At 35.7% G+C, this 18,197-nt stretch overlaps 1 protein-coding gene across 5 annotated transcripts in view; it reads left to right on the top strand.

Annotated features, from left to right (window-relative positions):
* Nucleotides 1-18,197, top strand: part of NFIB (nuclear factor I B) — a 228,968-nt gene that overhangs the window by 144,039 nt on the left and 66,732 nt on the right. The gene's annotated exons all lie outside the window — the stretch shown is intronic.

Below are 18,197 nucleotides of genomic sequence, written 5' to 3'. Positions count from 1 at the left end.
TCTCAGTATTTCTCCCTTATTCTATTAACTTCTTCCTGACAACTTCTTACTTTAAAAATAATGCATATTTTGTCCTTCATTCAGACAACCCCCTTCAACCAAGTGACCCATCTTGCTCTTCTTTTTCATGACATGATATAAAAGACTAAAATTTCTTAATTTCTTCTGCAATTGGGCTTCTGTCCCCACTTGAAATGATTCTCATTAAAGTCACTTTTTATGACCTGAGTCCAGTGTTTCCTTTCCATTCTATTCCTGCTTCCATATTCTTGAACATTTATTTGGTTCACTTGACCATGCTCTACTGAAAACTTTTCCCTTGCTTTAATTTTTTTAAAAATTTGATTGTGGCAAGAACGCTTAACATGAGATCTGCCTTCTTAAGAAATTTGTAAGTGATTCTAGTTACAATGTTGTGCAACAGATCTCTAGAGCTTATTCATCTTGATTAATGGAAACTTTTTGCCTATTGATTAGCAATTCCCCATTTCCTCTTTGCCCCAGCCCCTAGCAACCACCGTTCTACTCTGATTCTATGATACTGACTATTTAAGATACCTCATATAGGTGGGATCATGCATTTGTTTTTCTGTGACTGGTTTATTTCACTTAGCATCATGTCCTCAAGATTCATTCATATTGTTGCATATAGCAAAATTTCCTTTAAAAAAAGGCTAAACAGTATTTTGTTGTATGAATATACCATATTTTCTTTGTCCATTCATCTGTGGATGGACATTCAGGTTGTTTCCACATCTTTGCTATTATGAATAGTGCTGCAGTGAACATGGGAGTGCACATATCTCTTTGAGATCCTGATTTCAATTCTTTTCGATACATACCTAGAAGTGGGATTTCTGGATCATATGGTAATTCTATTTTTAATTTTTTGAGCAACACCCATATTATGTTTCATAGTGGCTGCACCATTTTGCATTTACCAACAGTGTGCAAGGGTTCCAGTTTCTCCACATTCTCCACAGCACTTACTGTCTTTTTTTTTTTTTTTTTGATAATGCCATCCTGACAAGTATGAAGTGACACCTTATTTTAACTTTAATTTGCATTTCCTGATTATTAGTGATGTTGAGCCTTTTTTCTTTTTCTTTTTTTTAATAAATTTATTTATTTATTTATTTATTTTATGGCTGTGTTGGGTCTTTGTTGCTGTGCGCGGGCTTCTCATTGTCGTGGCTTCTCTTGTTGCGGAGCACGGGCTCTAGGCGCGCAGGCTTCAGTAGTTGTGGCACGTGGGCTCAGTAGTTGTGGCGGCACGTGGGCTCAGTAGTTGTGGCTTGTGGACTCTAGAGCGCAGGCTCAGTAGTTGTGGCACACGGGCTTAGTTGCTCCGCAGCATGTGGGGTCTGCCCCGACCAGGGCTCGAACCCGTGTCCCCTGCATTGGCAGGCGGATTCTTAACCACTGTGCTACCAGGGAAGCCCTGAGCCTTTTTTCGTATACCTGTTGGCCATTTGTATATCTTCTTTGAAGAAAAGGCTATTCAAGTCCTTAGCCCATTTTAAACCAGGTTATTAGTCATCTTTGTTTTGTTTTGTTTTTTGTTTTGCTATTGTTGTAGGAGTTCCTTATATATTTTGGAGATTAACCCTTTGTCAGACCTATGGTTTGCAACTGTTTTCTCGCCTTCTATAGCTTGCCTTTTCACTGTTGATTGTTTCCTTTGTTGTGCAGAAGCCTTTTAGTTTGATGTAGTCCCATTTGTTTATTTTTGCTTTTGTTGCCTGTGCTCTTGAAAACAGGGCCTTTTCCTGGTAATCCAGGAACCATAATGTTTTCTTTTAGTTACTTATTAACCAGATTTCTGTCTTTAGCTTTCTGTGTGTTTTCAGTCCCCCCTGTGATTTTTAAGTTCATTCACCTCTTATTATTCCTAGATGCATACCTTTGGAACAGATCTCTCTTCTTATGTTTCACGTGCCCAACTTCTTTTTGGACATGTTCCCGTATAGGTCGCATGGGTAACAACTCCAAAATTCAATTCCTTTTCTTTTCTACCAGACTTTATCTCTACAGGGCCACCGGAATCTCCCTGGACACCCTCGGCTAGAGTAGTTCATAAGTTCTCCCTCAGGAGCCTCCACATGTTCATTCATCTTTTCGTTTGGAAGCTCTTTAAAATCCACCCCACTTCTCAGTTCCCGTTACCCTTATTTGGGCCCTACACATTATTTCTTGCTTCCAGTAGTGCAAAAACCTTATCTCTATTCTCTCCTTGCTCTTTCTTTTTCTAAGACTCTGTAGGAATACACTTCATAAAACACAGATCTGACTTTCTTGAAAACTCCTGATGGTTCACTCCTTATATACCCATATTCTGTGTCATGGCTTTAAATGCTGTTCAGTATCAGACACCAAGTATACTAGGTTCCTTTCCTTTCCCTTTCATCCATGTGCTTGGCTCTTTCCTCTGCCAGGACTGCCGTATCCACCCTACAAACTCTTGTTCATGCGTTATGTCCAAACTATTCCATCTGTCTTACTGGGTTCTCCCAGGCAGAGTTGGGCCTCTCTACCTGTATTATGATTGTTGCTTTATGTTATATTTATATTTTACACCCCTCCGCCCCCGAGACAGTTAAAGTTTTTAAATGACTAATTTACTGCTATAATCCAGTATCTTTATTTGTTTGACACATGCTTGGAAACATTACTCAAAAAAAAAAAAAAAAAACAAGTTGTCAGTGCTTATTGATGGCTAGTCCAACTTCTCTACTTATGAAAACAGCGCAGAGAGGTTAAGCGATTTGCCCAAGGTCCCAATTAGTTATTGGCAAATGCGGGTTAAAACTCATTTTTTTCATGGGTCAGAACCTGAAGTCAGTGGTAATCCCACTGCGTTATTGGCACCTTTCTCCTTGCCTCTCCTTCCCTGCCCCTAATAGATACTACAGTTTATTGTGGTGCATCGCCTTCTGAAAAATGAGAAAAGTTTGGCCTTGTCTGTGCTTGGCCTAAGTGTTGGTGAGCATGCCACGAAGAGAAAGAAAGGAGAAATCTTTTCGTTGAGATGACTTAGCAGGACAGAGTCTGGGTCCCGTGGCATTCACAGAGAACACCACGCTTGAGTCCCTGGGGGCAGTTTTAAGAGCTGTGGCTGCCGGGACAAGGGGCAGTGGACAGGGGTTGAGGAGAGGAGATGGAGGGGACTCTTGAGTGACCCTTGCCTCAGTGGGAGTGAGCTTGGGGAGAGATGGCAGGTGAGTTTCTGAGGCTGTGGGATCAGGGCAGTAATGAAGGAAGAGGCTTCAGTGCCGGGTTATTGCAGTTGCTGGAGCTCAGCGGCCTCCATCTTGTTTTCCATTCCCTCTTTTGAGGTTCATGTGCTTTACATTTGTACAGGTCAGGGGCTCACTTGGTACATAGTCACAAGTGTAATTTAAACCTAAAATATACTTTCCTTTCACAAAGCTGTGAGAGAAATGACTAGTTCTTGGGCTATAGCTAGTTATTCAAGCTTTTATGTTTCCTATGTCCTCACTTTGTAACTGCATAGAATGATCTTGTGGTATCTGAAATGACATCATCATGGGGTAACATAGAGTCCAAGTGAAAATTTAATACATTGATGTAGGCCCTTAATTTATACTGCACCTAGTTCCAGAAAACTTTCAAGAGGTCTCGCAGCTATATAAGTTGCAGTTTGTTAAATTTTGGAAGGCATCACTGTCACGTGTTTTTCTTTTTTTGCTGAGTGTCTAGGTTCCCCACAGGGAGGGTAGAGTCCCCGTGTGAAAAGAGGTCTCCCTCATAACTAGCCTAGGTTAGGTTATGGCTGTGCCTGCTGCCCTGAGTAGTTCTTTCACTCAAGTATCTCAGGTTCCTTTTACAACGACCGCCTGCATCTGAAGTTTCCTCTCAATTTAAATTCTTTTCCCCCTCCATATTTACAAGGTCGGCTTTTGTAGCATATGGCTACAATTTAATAATGCAAAGCATTTTCCTTCTCACAGCTGGAAAGCTGGGATTGTTCGGTATCACAGAGAGAGTGGACTTGCTCCAGGCTAGTTAAAATCACTGAACTCTGCAGAAGCTAAGCTTGCTGGAAGTATCATCCTATACAGAGGCACCCAGGGGACCCCACCTTGCATATGAGAGCATCATGCTTGGAAAGAGGGATCAATTCTGTATATTGCAAGCAGAATAAAATGCTAAGTCGATACATATATATATCTAGCTACCTAGATTTTAATCTGTTTCTACCTCACAAGATTGAAAAATGTGTTTTCAAGTTATTAGGCAGATCAACTAAAATCTCATTTCTTTTTTCTTTTTCTGTAACTATCAAAAAATATCAAGGTATCAAGTAACTTAAGCAAGTACTTTTGTGTGGTAATTTGACTCATGTTGGCTTTTACCTGATAGTATCATTGGTGGTCAAAGAATTTAAGAAAAAATTCAGGTTTTGGTTTTCAAAGTTGTTATAACTTTGGGTCTTTTAACTTGTGTGCTGGTCTTCAGGGGCCTTGCACTCTTTCATTTTATTTTATGTAGTAGAACTAGGGACACTTTCCTGTTTGCACTGAAATATTTCTAATTCTTGACTCCAATAGAGATATCCCCTTCCCCACCCCTATTCCATACCTGAGCATATTCATTTCCCCAAGGCATTCAGGAGGAAGAACACAGAAAAACCACTTGGCTTTCAGATTTGATCTTATCATCATTGAAATCATCATGTGCACTTGTTAATGACATGAAACAAACAGTGACATGGTGTATTTTTAAAATATATACATTGTATGGTTCCATTGATATGACATGTCTGGAATAGGCAAATCCCTAAAGGCAGCGGTTTGGAGATGTTGGGGGAAATGGATACGTGACTGCTAATGGGTATGGCGTTTCTTTTTAAGGTGATGAAAATGATCTGGAATTAGATAGATACACGACTCTTTGAATATACTGCAAACCACTGAATTGTGCACTTTAAAAGGGTATGAGAGTTATATCTCAATAAAGCTGTAATTATTTTTATGGTTTTTTTAAAGTGCTTATGAGCCATCAGGAGAAAAGGGTTTGGGACACAGGGCTAAGATTGAGATTTGGAGGGTTTGTCTGGGGCTTAGAGACCTCAGGAGATCAAGCAAGAGGCCCCAGGGAGCCCTGGCACAAGGAAGTCACATGGCAAATGATACGAGTTTACATGTGCATTTCTCAACGAGCTGCAGTCTGTGTCAGTGGAGCCCCTTTTTCTGGTGAGGTACAGAGGCCACTGACAGATACCAATGGCGAGTGACATGATTTATTGTAAGATACTGGCTCCATTGTTTATTTTCTGGCACTTTTGTAAGTGTAGTGGATTTTTAGTTTCAAAATTTAGTATTTTGGATTGTAGTCATCTTCTGAATTGAATTCTTTCAAGCCGAGCAATGTTTTCTAAATAAGTACGCAAGGAATAGAAGATGATCCTCTCACATCAGGACATAATAAAGCATTCTACTATTTTATACTTAATATGTCCTCATTGATATCTAGAAATAACCCACATTATATCTAGAAATAACCCACATGAATTACATTGCTTTACATAATGTTGACTGGTGAACCATGGAGTGTCCGTGAGTTTTTGAGAGAGCACGTAGAAAGGCGAGCAGAGAGACGAGGAAAGACCACTGATGGGGTTACTCTTATAACAGATGAGGAAGGCAAAATATTTTTTTAAGCGCTGAATCTTAATGTGTTATTTTAAAAAATATTGACATGCTCTCCTTTTAACTAGAGCACCTAGATTATTTTAATAATTTTCCTAATCTCTGTAACTGGTATTTTTGCCTTGGGTCTTTATCCCTGTGATATATCTGGTGATCTTCAGAATGTGCAAGTCTGATTATTTCATTCCCCTCCCCTATCTGTGTCAAAGGTTCCCACTCTAGGCTAAGCCTAATCTTTCCATGGCGTCTAATACAGCCCTTCATGGTGTGTTCTCTCCTTGCCCTTCCACTGCCCACGTGGACCTTGCATCCAGCCTTAGCCTTTATGTCTTTGTGTGGTTTTTCTGCCTACAATGCATGTACCCCGTTGACACCTTATCAGTGAAACTTCTCCAGACCCTGTCTGTAGTACAGCTTTACCATAATGGCACCTGTATCACAATTTACTTGTCTTTTTCACTTAGTGGATTCTGAACACCTTCAGGTGAGGACTGTATAATTCCATTTGTAAACCCAGTATCTAAGGCAATGCCTGGCCAGAGACAGTGTTCAGCAGTGTTCAAGATTTATGAAATAGAGGCTTAGACCTACAGTAGGCTAAATTAATTGTAACTTGTTCTTGAGGTTACATCCCCAGCCCCAGAACCTGACCTAAGTCAGGAAAAGTAGGGTGTTTCATAGAGACAGTTATGGTGGGCTTCTTCTGCCCTGTAGGTACACTACACCCTAGATATGACTGTTTCAGAGATGTTCTGAACTCCTAACTCGTGTAGCATGGTCTGATGATGAATTTTGTAGGGACGTATCAGACTGAGAATTGCAGTGCTCTAATATGATTACTGATTTAGAATACCAGTCTTAGATGGATCCAGTTCTCTTCTCCCAATCAAATGAATTATAGAGAAGTCCTGTTTGCTGTTTTATGCTTTTGTTTAGTGAGTGTACCAAAATGTTCCTAGCGTCTGCATGATCATGAATGTGGAAACAGGTAAGGTAGCTTTCTAGAAGTAGCAAAAATTGCATGAGTAATGGAAGTCATTATTTTCAAAACTTTTCCTGATTACATTGACTGTTCCTTATTCATTTTTGATTCTTTTTGTGTTGTGGAAATGCTGATTTCTGAAAATTTCGAGACTACTGTTTATAGGTTAAGGAGGTAATTTATTTATTTTTACTTTATTAAGGTATAATTGACATAGAATAAATTGCATATCTACCTATTATATATAATATATACTTATTATATATTATATATGTATATATACATATATATACACACACACACACACACACATATATATATATGAAGGGAATAAACACTTACCAAATATCCATAGCCATATATTTGTGTGTCTATTTCTGGTCCATCTCATTGATCTATATGTCTGTCTTTTGCAATACCAAGTTTCTTCTTGATTTCCGTAACTTATTTATAATAAGTGTTTATAATAAGTTTTAAAAATTATTTTAGGTCCTTTGTATTTTCATGTAAATAGAATCAGCTTGTCAAATTCTGCTTGTCAAAATCAGCTTGTCAAACCAAAAAAAAAGCCTGCTAGAATTTTGACTGAGAGTAGTAAGATTTAAAGCCAGGTCTTTTTAGGCATACAGCAAAATAATTATCATTAGCTATCTAGTATAAAGTCCACCTTTCTGGCTTAACTTCTCATTCAGATTCTCCCAACTCTTCACTAAAACTTCCATGATGTTTTCCATATGTAAAACCTTGAAAGTTTTTTCTAAGCACACTAAAACTAAGACTAAAGGAGAGCCTTTTATTAGAATCTCGGAGACTTATCCCATAACTATATGACCAGTGCAGTGGGATTTAATCTAAAACGTGGTGGTTTTCCTATCTTTTACCTCATGAAAGATAGCAGTGTTGATTCCTTGAGAAATTGTAGACATTTAAGTTTGATTACAGCCCATTATCATCCCCTAGGTTCAGAGCTTTTTCTATATCAATTTAAAAGGCTATAAACCCAGAGACCAACAGGGTTAGGAAATGGGTTATAGAGAGGGAGTGAAGAGTATGGGAAGACATCTAGCAGTCTGATTCCATTTCCTAACAGGAATCCTTCAAAAATTCTCCACTCTGGGCTAGAGTCTTAACTCCTAACACCACAGATAAGGATCTTTGTAAACTTGGTTCCATCTGTCTTTCCAGAAAGTGAGGGTTTTCATGTACTTCTTGGTAGGATCTTACATATCTAGGGGTGGGGTGAGAAGAGCCCACCACTTTATAGTAGAGGTTCATTAGATGAAAGACCAGCAGTCACTAGAAATTGGTTGGAACTGGAACTTCGACTAACATTGTTACTAGTACTACAACTACTGCCATTACCAATAATCATTTATTGAACCCTAAGCACTTCATATGCACGTTCTTATTTAATATTCACCTCAAATCTATGAGTTCAGTATTACTCTTATCATTTCCATTTCACAAATGAGAATTGGAGGGGTAGAGAATTTAAGTATTTATTCAGTCATTAATAAAAAAAGGAGCAAGTATGGAAATTGAACTGAGATAGAGTTTAAAGTGCTTAGCACAGAGCCTGGCATGTAACACTGAATAAATGATAGCCACTATTATTTTATTATCATCATTATTATGGTTATTATTACTCTTTATTTATATTAAGTAATTTAATCAAAGTTATCCAGCTAGTAAATGATAAGAATCCAGATCCAATGATGTCAATTCTAGAGCCCTCAATCTCAACCTAAAAATACAGTATGCTTTTTTGAGGCAAAACCCTAAATTTGGATAGACTACCCTGTAAATAAAAAGAAAACAACCAACTATGCCCTTGGTGAGAAAATACTGAAGAACAAGGGAAAGGGTCTATCATTAAGATCCAGAAGAACATATCTTTGAAAATGAAGAACTAGAAGAAATTTCAGAGAAAACATTTTGTTTACTTAGAAAAAGGGACTTACATGAAAAATGAACAGATAAAATAATAGCTTCAATGAACAGAGTACCATGTGAGTTAAGAAAGACTAGCAAGAAAACTAAAACTGCTTTCATATAGTTAAAATCTGGATTGGAAGAATAAAAAACAGAACTGATATTGTGGAAATAGTCACTGATATAGATATTTGCTCCAAAAGCAGAGGAAAAGAACAGAGAGGTTAAAAACGGTGAGAAAAAAGGTTTATGATGGGAGAATAGAAAATTAAGCATTTATTTAGGTGTTCTTAGTGAGAAATCAGAACATTTAGGAAAGAAATAGAATCAAGGACAAATGAAGAAGACTTTTATGAGCTAAACATAATCTAAATATGCTGTTTAATATGGCTAATATATCCAGCCAATAGTAATAATATCTAAATATTATCCTGTTGCAGTTTTTGTATTTCATGGGTAAAAAGAAGAATCTTGTAATTATTCTAGAGGAAAAAGTTACCTGCATTTCTTTTAATGTTCAAGGAATTTTATTTCTCGTCAAAGGTGATAGAAATAGATTCTTTATTATTTGTGGTCTCAAAAATTAGTCCCTCATTTTCTTTGTAAAAATTTTACTTGAAAACCTGTTGCAGTTGACAAAGTTATGCACCAAAATTAAAAAAGAAAAAATTTAAGATGAGGAAAGTCCTCAGATATATACTGATAGTTATAAATATAAATATAGCAATAACTGTAGACTGATAATGAGAATAATAATTAAATAGGAAGTTATGTCTAAGTAATTATTGTAAATAAGATTATAGACATAAACTCCAATGTAAAAAGTAGTTCTTGAATATATACATATGTATATATATGCAATTAATAACAGTTTTCTGGGTCTCAAATTCCAGATCATTTTTTTTTAAATTGTGGTAAAATACATATAACATAAAATTTACCATTTAAGTGTATAGTTCAGTAGTGTTAAGTTTATTCACTTTGTTACGCAACCAATCTCTGGAACTTTTTCATCTTGCAAAACTGAAACTCTGTACCCATTAAATAACAACTCCCTCTTCCCCCTTCCCCCCAGCCCCTGGCAACCACCATTCTCCTTTGTTTCTATGAGTTTGACTCTCTAGATACCTCATCTAAGTGAAATCATACAATGTTTGCCTTTTTGTGACTGATTTATTTACAGATTACATTTTTAAGGACTGAAAAGAGGAGGAGGCTTGAATAGGTTGGGTAACGAGGAATGGCAGACTAATTTTCTCATTTTAGTATAATTTTTTTTGGTTTTGCTAAAGAGTCTTTATTGTTTGCTTTTATCTCTATTTCTGCTTAGATTTGTTATTAGGGAAGCCTGCTTCTCTTCTTGGAGTCAAGTACATTTTCAGCCTCAATTGATATGATCATGTGTTGTTGTTTTTTGTTACTGTTGTTTGTTTGTTTTTTCTCTATTACATTGCTAGATTTCCTGATAGTGAACTGCACTCATTCCTGGAATAAACTCTAATGATAATAGTATATCTTTTTTTGGTAACATTGTTATATTCCGTTTGAATATATGAATTGAATATATTCAATTTTATTTAGGATTCTTTTTTTTTTTTTCCATCCAAAATAGTTCGTTTTTAATCCCATGAAGTTACACCATCAAACTTGATTGGAGTTATTTTAATAAGTATTCTTGTGCACATTTCTCCTTAAGTATACTTTATCCTCAATGCATAACTTTTAAGCTTAAGAGAAAAAACAGCAAGCAGAAAGGATACAATGCAATATGCATTTCATTTTCCAAACAAGCAGCTAAAAAAAAAAGAAAAAAAAAAAAAAAAAGGACAGCATACATTAAACAAAGTGCATCAGTTCCAACGAGTTAGTATTAGAAAGAGGCCTAATTCGCTGAAGACAGTCAGAGGCCTGCCAGGGTGAGACTTCTGGCTGATTCCAGCGCTGTATTTAGGATTCTTGAAGTTGCATTTACATGTTTGCTTGATCTTTGGTTGGTTGCTTGCTTGCTTTGTTTTGATAAGGGACATTGCAAGTTTAGTTATTTAAGTTTTGCTGGCCTAATAAAGGCTTATGACAGCGCCTTCTTCATAAGGTAACTTGTCATCATTTTCTACAGCCTGGGAGAGTGTAAATAGCATTGAGATTTGAAGGCGAGGTAAAGGATAGATAAAATCCAGCTGTGCACCCATCTGTACCTATGTCATTTTTAAAAGTGGTTTTAAAAATACCTTTTTATGCTGTTCTAGGGTTTTCAAATTTTAAAGTGCATATGAACTCATTAAGCTGCAGATTCTGATTTCGAGGGTCTTGGTGGAGCCTGAGCTTCTGCATTTCCAGCAAGCTCCCAGGTTATGCCAATGCTGTTGGTTCTGGGACCACATTTTGAATAACAAGAGACTAGCATAGTGGTTCCCAAACTTTGCTGCACGTTGGAATCACCTGGGCAACTTTTAGAACATCCTCATGTCTGGATCATATCCACACCAGTTAAATCAGAATAGCTGGGAGTGGAAGCCACGCATAAATTGCTTTTTAAGAACCCCAGGTGGTTCGAATGATCAGCAAATTTTGGGTACCACTGCACTAGGTAATTGTTCTGTTCAGGTTCCACTTTGCACAATTGTAGTTACTTTTATTATAGTAAGTAATTGCCCCTTTAAGTTTTCAAAGTTGCGGTCAGTAAGTTGTATGTGTTAATCTCTCATAATTCTTTTAATGCACTTGGTTTCTATGGTTATGTCTCCCTTCTATTCTTGTAGTTGTATATTTTTGCCTTCTCTTTTTTCCCTTAATGAAGCTTGCAAATGATTTTTCTGTTTTGCTTGTCTTTTCAGAGAATCATCTTTCCTTTCATTGTTTCAAATATTCCTCTTTTTTCTATTTTATTAATTTCAGCTTTTATCTTTAATTCCCTTTTGAATTTTTGTTGGATTGTTTTGCTGTTTTTCTTTTATGGTAAACAATTTTCCTTTTTCTTTTGTCTCTTTCTTTTCATTGCTTTCTAGATGGCTGACAATTTTTCTTTTGATTTTCTGTTTGATTCATGGCTTATTTTCTTAATTTTCATGTAGTTCAGAAGATGTGGTCACTTTTTTTTTTAACTTTTAGTTTTATTTGCCAAAGATGAGACAGAATGGCCTGAAAAATTCTCTACTTTTAAGAATTTGTTAACATTTTCATTTTGGTCAAGGACATGATCAATTTTTATAAAATTTCCATGGATATACCAACAAAGTATAAGATGTATTTGAATGATATAAAATAAGTCTAATAGCCTAATAGTCACGTTCAAATCTAAAAGACGCATTCTAAAAAATAAGTCTAATTGTCTAATAGTCATGTTCAAATCTAAAAGATGTATTCAGAGTTCTCACTATAATTATATTTTTATCAAGTTTCTTGTATTTTATTAGATTTTATTTTACGCATTTCTCCACAATATTGTTTGGTGATAAAAATTATATTTTTATCAAGTTTCTTGTATTTTATTAGATTTTATTTTATGTATTTCTCCACAATATTGTTCGCTGCACCAATACATTGTTTGGTGCATGTATTGGTGCGTTTCTCCACAATATTGTTTGGTGCATGTCATTCATAATGTTCTTTAACCTGTTTATTTTAATTCATCTTAAATTCCATCTTAAAACCATTGCTAATTGACACTGATTTCTTTTTGTGAGAATTTGCCAGACTTCTCTGCCTACTATTTTATTTTCAACTTTTTGTTCTTATTCTCACTTTGTCTTAAGTATGTTCCTTAAAAGTAGCTGGATTTTGTTTGCTTAAGTTAACCTAATGCTTTCTTTATGGGATAATTCAGTCCACTTACATTTGTTATAATGATTGATATATTTGATTTTATTCCTCTTGTTTTACTTTAATCATTTATTTATATCTTATGTCCTTATTTTCACTGTCTTAAGTTCCTATTCACTGTATTTTGTTTCCTAGCTGTTAATTTGGAAGTTCTATCTTCCCTTTCCCTGCTTTTAAAATGAAATGTCTCTCATTATTTGAAAATAATATACAGCTTTCATATTGACTCACAGGTACTATGATTGTCTGGTATTTTAGAGAAGAGAAATGGGGGGTCGTAGAAAAGTTGCTTAACTTGCCTTAAGTTTACATAGTAAGTGACAGAGCTGATTTTTTAGTATAGTTTAATGTAATTTAATATAATTATATTAATTATAGTATATTTTAATATAATATAAAATTTAATTTAATTTTATTATAATTTCAATATAGTAAAAATAAACATAGCCCACTTAGTAAACCATAAAGTATCTGTGGTAAGAAATTTTAAAATCTGCAAGAATTGATTTTCTTGAATAATATGTAATAAAATCGTCTCAAGATCAGAAAATAGGAGTAGATTAAATTTTGTGAAACACTTGGAGTTGTCTAAGAATCTTCTCTGAAACACATTCTGGAAAGATGATTTTGCCAGTGAGTTTTTCCAGACTTTCAACTTTTTTTTTTTTTATGTAAAATAATGACTGTCATCCAAACCATTTTATGAAGCATGCATATAACCCTGGTATGAAAACTTGGCAAATAAAATACAAAAATTCCCACAGAAGTATCCCAACTACATATAGAGAATTTGGAAGAAACTGTTAATAAACCAGTTCAACAGTAAATTTAAAAAGCTATGTTCCATGGACCAACAAAGATAATTTAATCTAAGAATTCGTAATATGTAACAACAAAAAATGCTGTAATGGATAAAAAGGATAATCTCACAATGCCAAAAAGACATTTAATAATACTCAACAACGATTCTGATCAGAAAACTTTAAAAAAAACTCTGAGAAAACTAAGAATAAACGAATATATCAGATGATAAGAAAAAATCAATCATCAATTAATAGCCAAAATTATTATTAACTGTGAAACTCTAGAAGTATTCTCATTAATATTATGAATAAAATATTCCTGCTAGCACTATTCCTATTTTACATATTTTTGAAAGTTCTCTTCAAAGAAATAATGCATATGTATGTGAGAAAATCTAACCTTATTATAATTAAATAAATGAAAGTTATAACATTAATGTAATGATATCTTTTCTCTATCAACTTGCCACAATTAAAAACAAATCCCATTAATATGACTAATATGTAATTCTGGCAGCAGGGTGGTGACATGGAAATGCTCATGATCTGCCTGAGGGAGTATAAATTGGCAAAAACCTTTATGGAAAGCAGCCTTGACAGTTTTTACCAAGAGCTTTAAAAGAGTTTATGTCCTTTGACCCAGTAATTCCACTTCTGGGAACTCCAGCCCAAGGAAATCATAAGAATTGCTGACAAAAATTTGTGTCCTAGGATGTTAATGGCAGTGCTGTTTATAATATTTTTTAAACTGGGAAATAACCTAAAATGCCAAACAATGGGAGAATGGTCAAATAAAGCATGATACAGCCATGCGGTGTAATATGGTGCAGGCATTAAAATCATGCTTTTGGAAAAATATTTAATCTAAAGGGAAAGATACAATGTTAATTAGAAAAAGGCAGGATATGCAGTTATTTAAATTTGATCTCAATTTTATAAAAATCCATATTTATATATATTATATATATGTAGGAAAAGTTTAATGGACTCAAAGGAAATACTTAAAAACATAAATAATATATTAATATACTACTATCAGAGTGTGTTAAAGTCAGAAAAATTCTGACTCTACCAGGTCATTTCAATCACCATCAGGGATTTACATTTCATGTTGAAGGACAAACTTAATTGTAAATTTATACTAAAATGTTAGCTATAGGCTGAGATTCAGTCTCTGTGCAGAGAATTGTTATCTTTGCTGTGATTAGTGTATCTATTTTATAATCACAGTTTCCATCCTTAACCATGGACAGTTCAGATCAGTTGAGAAACTGAAGAGAGTCCTGTCTTACAACACCACTACCAGAAAAATCACCAATGGGTTAGTTTTGGTAGCTGAAGTTTTATGAAGATTGGCAAAGAGCTAGTATGAAATAATCTTATCTTCTCCCCCTTTACATCTACAAACAAAACGATTTAGGCATCTTTTACACTCAGTTGAAGGAAGTGAACAATTGGAATCCTAGGGCTGGAGCATGCCTGTGAGATACCCAGTGTTCTCTTCTTTCTCCAAATTGAGCAATGCAGGAAAACAGCCATGTAAAAAAGTGGAATCTGAGAGTTGCAGTGGGCTTTGGAAGTGCTCTTATCCAACTTCCTACCCAAAGTGAGAATTCTTAAATCCAATGGAGGGGTATTTACATCCACTGGGAAACCCCCTATATTTGTAGACACGGGTTTCCTCATTCTGTAAAATGGTAACAACTTGAGGATAATTGTGGGCATGATGTGAATTCATGCTTTCTAAGATCTTAGTGCAGTAGCTTGGCATGTGTTGGTTATTATTACCTTTGCAAGGTCTCACATTCCTTTCTAGGACTTTTCTTATTGGATGACAAATCTGTTTACTGAGCCAAAAAAACAGTTCCTGGAACTATGCAGAGTAAGTCTAATCCACCCTCTACATTAACAGTCCTTCAAATACTTGAAGACAGCTTTCATGAATTTAATAACTGCTTTCTGTGTTTTTTTTTAATTTCAAGAATAGAACACAGTAGACCATAAAAATGAGCCATTATCAGTCTTCCTTTGGATTTTCTGTGTAAATGTTGTTTAACATTTAAATGGTGCTGATTATAATTTGAGATATTAACAGTTAGATATGCCATTGCGTCCCTCTGTTATTGTTTGTAAAGGAGGTTAAACACTATATTAACTTCTGAGTAGTGATTTATTGTTGCTTTTGTTAGAGAAAAATAAAAACAGTAAAATAATATAATTTGATATTGCCTTTGAGAATTTTCAGTTTTCAGAGGTCTTTATTTCCTACTCAATTTTATTTTTTAAAAAGCATACATGTAGTGTAAATACAGCATCACATAAATGCTAAGTTGTTCTTTGCTTCCTGGTGTAAGCTGTTGTGTAATATTGCTCAGTAACCATCAAGCAGCTGCTCTGTCTCAGAGATGCTCATATTTCCTTTGGTAGATGAAGGGAATTTACTATATGAATGTCTCCAAATTGCTTTAAGATCTTTGGCCTTTGTGTCAGTTATTTAGATTCACAGTGGTCTATGTAACACATGAAAACCATGTTTTTAGAAGGCCCCAGAAGCCTGGAGGTTACACATGGGGTTGTGTTAACAGCAAGCACCTGCATTTTGCTGAATTTTACCCTCTGTATTGTATAGCAGGGCTCCTGACCCCCTGCATGATCCTGTCTAGTTATTTTGCCAGAGTCTTTAAGTACTCTCTCGTATGCTTGTGAGCAAGCACTATTAGCTGTCCAAGTACCGTGTCATCCACTGTTTCTTTTCTTTAGCCTGCCTCATCTTGGGTAATGCCTGTCCATTGTAAAGGCTGTGCTGCGTGCAAAGATGCATGAAGGGGGCAGCCATCTGCTTCAGGTGCTTCTCCCAGGCTACCCAGCCTCCTGATTCCCACCCATCCCCTTCCTATAAGGTCACTGTCAGCAGGTATTACCACTTATCCTTGGGAGCCCTCCTTTTACTGAAGTCTCACTATGCTCCATGCAGGAGTGGAGCCCAGTGGGACCTATGGTGTTGCATCTTGGCTAGTGGGTGCCAAAGCAGTTCTGACATATTTTCAATGTCTTTCACAGTTTTAGTAAAATCTTTCAGTTTTCCTTGTAGATCCAAATTCCTTAGAACTTGGGGAATTGGGGGTAGGGAGTGGAGAAGCACCCTCAACATTCTGAGTTGCCTTCCCTTTTCTATGAGATAGTCATTGTATTTGTCTGTGTGTGACTGCCTTGCTGTCTTCCTGCTGGTAGGATTGCCTTGAGGTGGCTCTTCCCTCCCTTAGGATTCGGCTCCTGACAGGACCACACATCACTCCATCTTAATGGGCATGAGTAGGGCATGACTTAGAAGCAAATGGAGTCCTAACTACTCATTGGCGTGATAAGGAAATGAACTTCAGATAATATCCATGTATTGAATTGTTATTAAGTATTACACATGGTATAATTTATATAAATGAAATGTTCACTATTCATTCACTCATTCATCGATTTATAAATATTTGTGAACTGTTTGAACCCTTCTAGTCCCTTGGTAGTTATTTTGTACTAAATGCCTAAAGTTGTACATTAATTACACAACAAAGTCAGAGATATAATCTGACTGTAATCATCATGCTTTCCCATTTTGCCCAAAAGCTTAAATAAACTCCTCGGCAAACAAGTTCCAGAAAATAACAAGGGTCAGTAAAGTTATCCTTCAATCTTAAGCTATCTTTATCTTCATTGTTATGAAATTATTAAGGTGTTCATTTGTGACCATGTTTCAAAAAGTTGAACTTTACATTTGTTCTGCAAGCGTTTCGTAGTTACTGTAATGTGGGCGATGAGTTAGTTGTTAAGGGAGATACAGAGATGAACAAAACCCAGTCACTCCCCCAAATAAGAAGAAACACAAGGCTTGAAAGCAGTTATCTTGGTAAACTTGAATGTGCAAAGTGATATAAAGTAAGAACAAACTAGGTGCTATGTGAATACAGAAGAAAGAGATTATTTCTAGGTGGCACAGGAGTTGGGAGGGGAGGGTAGAAAAGCAGATTATGGAGCGGATGGTGGTTGAGCTGGACATTGAAGGCTGAGAGTTGAGCCTGCGGAAAGAGGGCCTTCTGATCAGAGGCAGCTACGTTAGAAAGATATGAGGGCAGGCCTTTACAGAGTACAGTTGGGTAAGGACAAATAATCTTGTCTGATTGGTTAAGCACACAGGCTGTAGTCATGACAAGTTAAGTTCTCTGTATTTGTCATATATAAAATGTTATGTTTACCACATGTAAAATAAAGTATAATCTATTACGCTTAAAACAACAAAAGCTATAGAAATCTTTGTATACAATGATAACCTATCAAAATTAAAACCATCTTTGTCTCCAGCCACACAAAGGGAGTCAATGTCCTTTTTTGTCTCGGTGGCTTTTAGCACTTTGTACAATGTTGTCTACCTGGAAATTTCTCAGTAATCACTGAAATGAATTCAACCTGGTGAAAAATTAATTGCTGAAGAAGTAGGCATTTCTTAAAATAGAGATGCATCAAGTGGGGACATTTTGTTATTATCCTCTTAAAAATGTATATCTTTTTCAGAGCAGTGACTTAACATGAGACCTGAGTTTTATCACCAACTGAGATCTCATAATTTCTTCTCATTCTTTTGCTATTTCTAAAGAAGGTGGATGGATGGATATACAACAGTGTTCAGACATACACAGCGCCCCTGTTTATTCACAGCAGTGAGGCATATATGCTAATTGAATGACTTTCTGTCTTTTCATGCTGTGTATGGTTAAAAAGTGGGCTGGTGGCTTTCTTTCTGGTAAAATTTCTAAATGATGATTTACAAATAACTTGAGAGTGTCTGGAATTCATTGTGCATATTTCAGTGTATGGGTGATTGCTGACTCCATAGGCCTGTCCTAACTTACTGGTAACATTTACTCAGTGCCTACTCTGGGTTTTATATTTTTATCTCACTTATTATTTGTAACAATGATGTAAGGTAGATAATTTTATTAT

The sequence above is a fragment of the Eubalaena glacialis genome, chromosome 9 (genome assembly GCF_028564815.1).
Source record: "Eubalaena glacialis isolate mEubGla1 chromosome 9, mEubGla1.1.hap2.+ XY, whole genome shotgun sequence".
Taxonomy (NCBI): domain Eukaryota; kingdom Metazoa; phylum Chordata; class Mammalia; order Artiodactyla; family Balaenidae; genus Eubalaena; species Eubalaena glacialis.
Note: the sequence above shows the minus strand (reverse complement) of the source record. Positions and strands in the feature narration are given on the sequence as shown.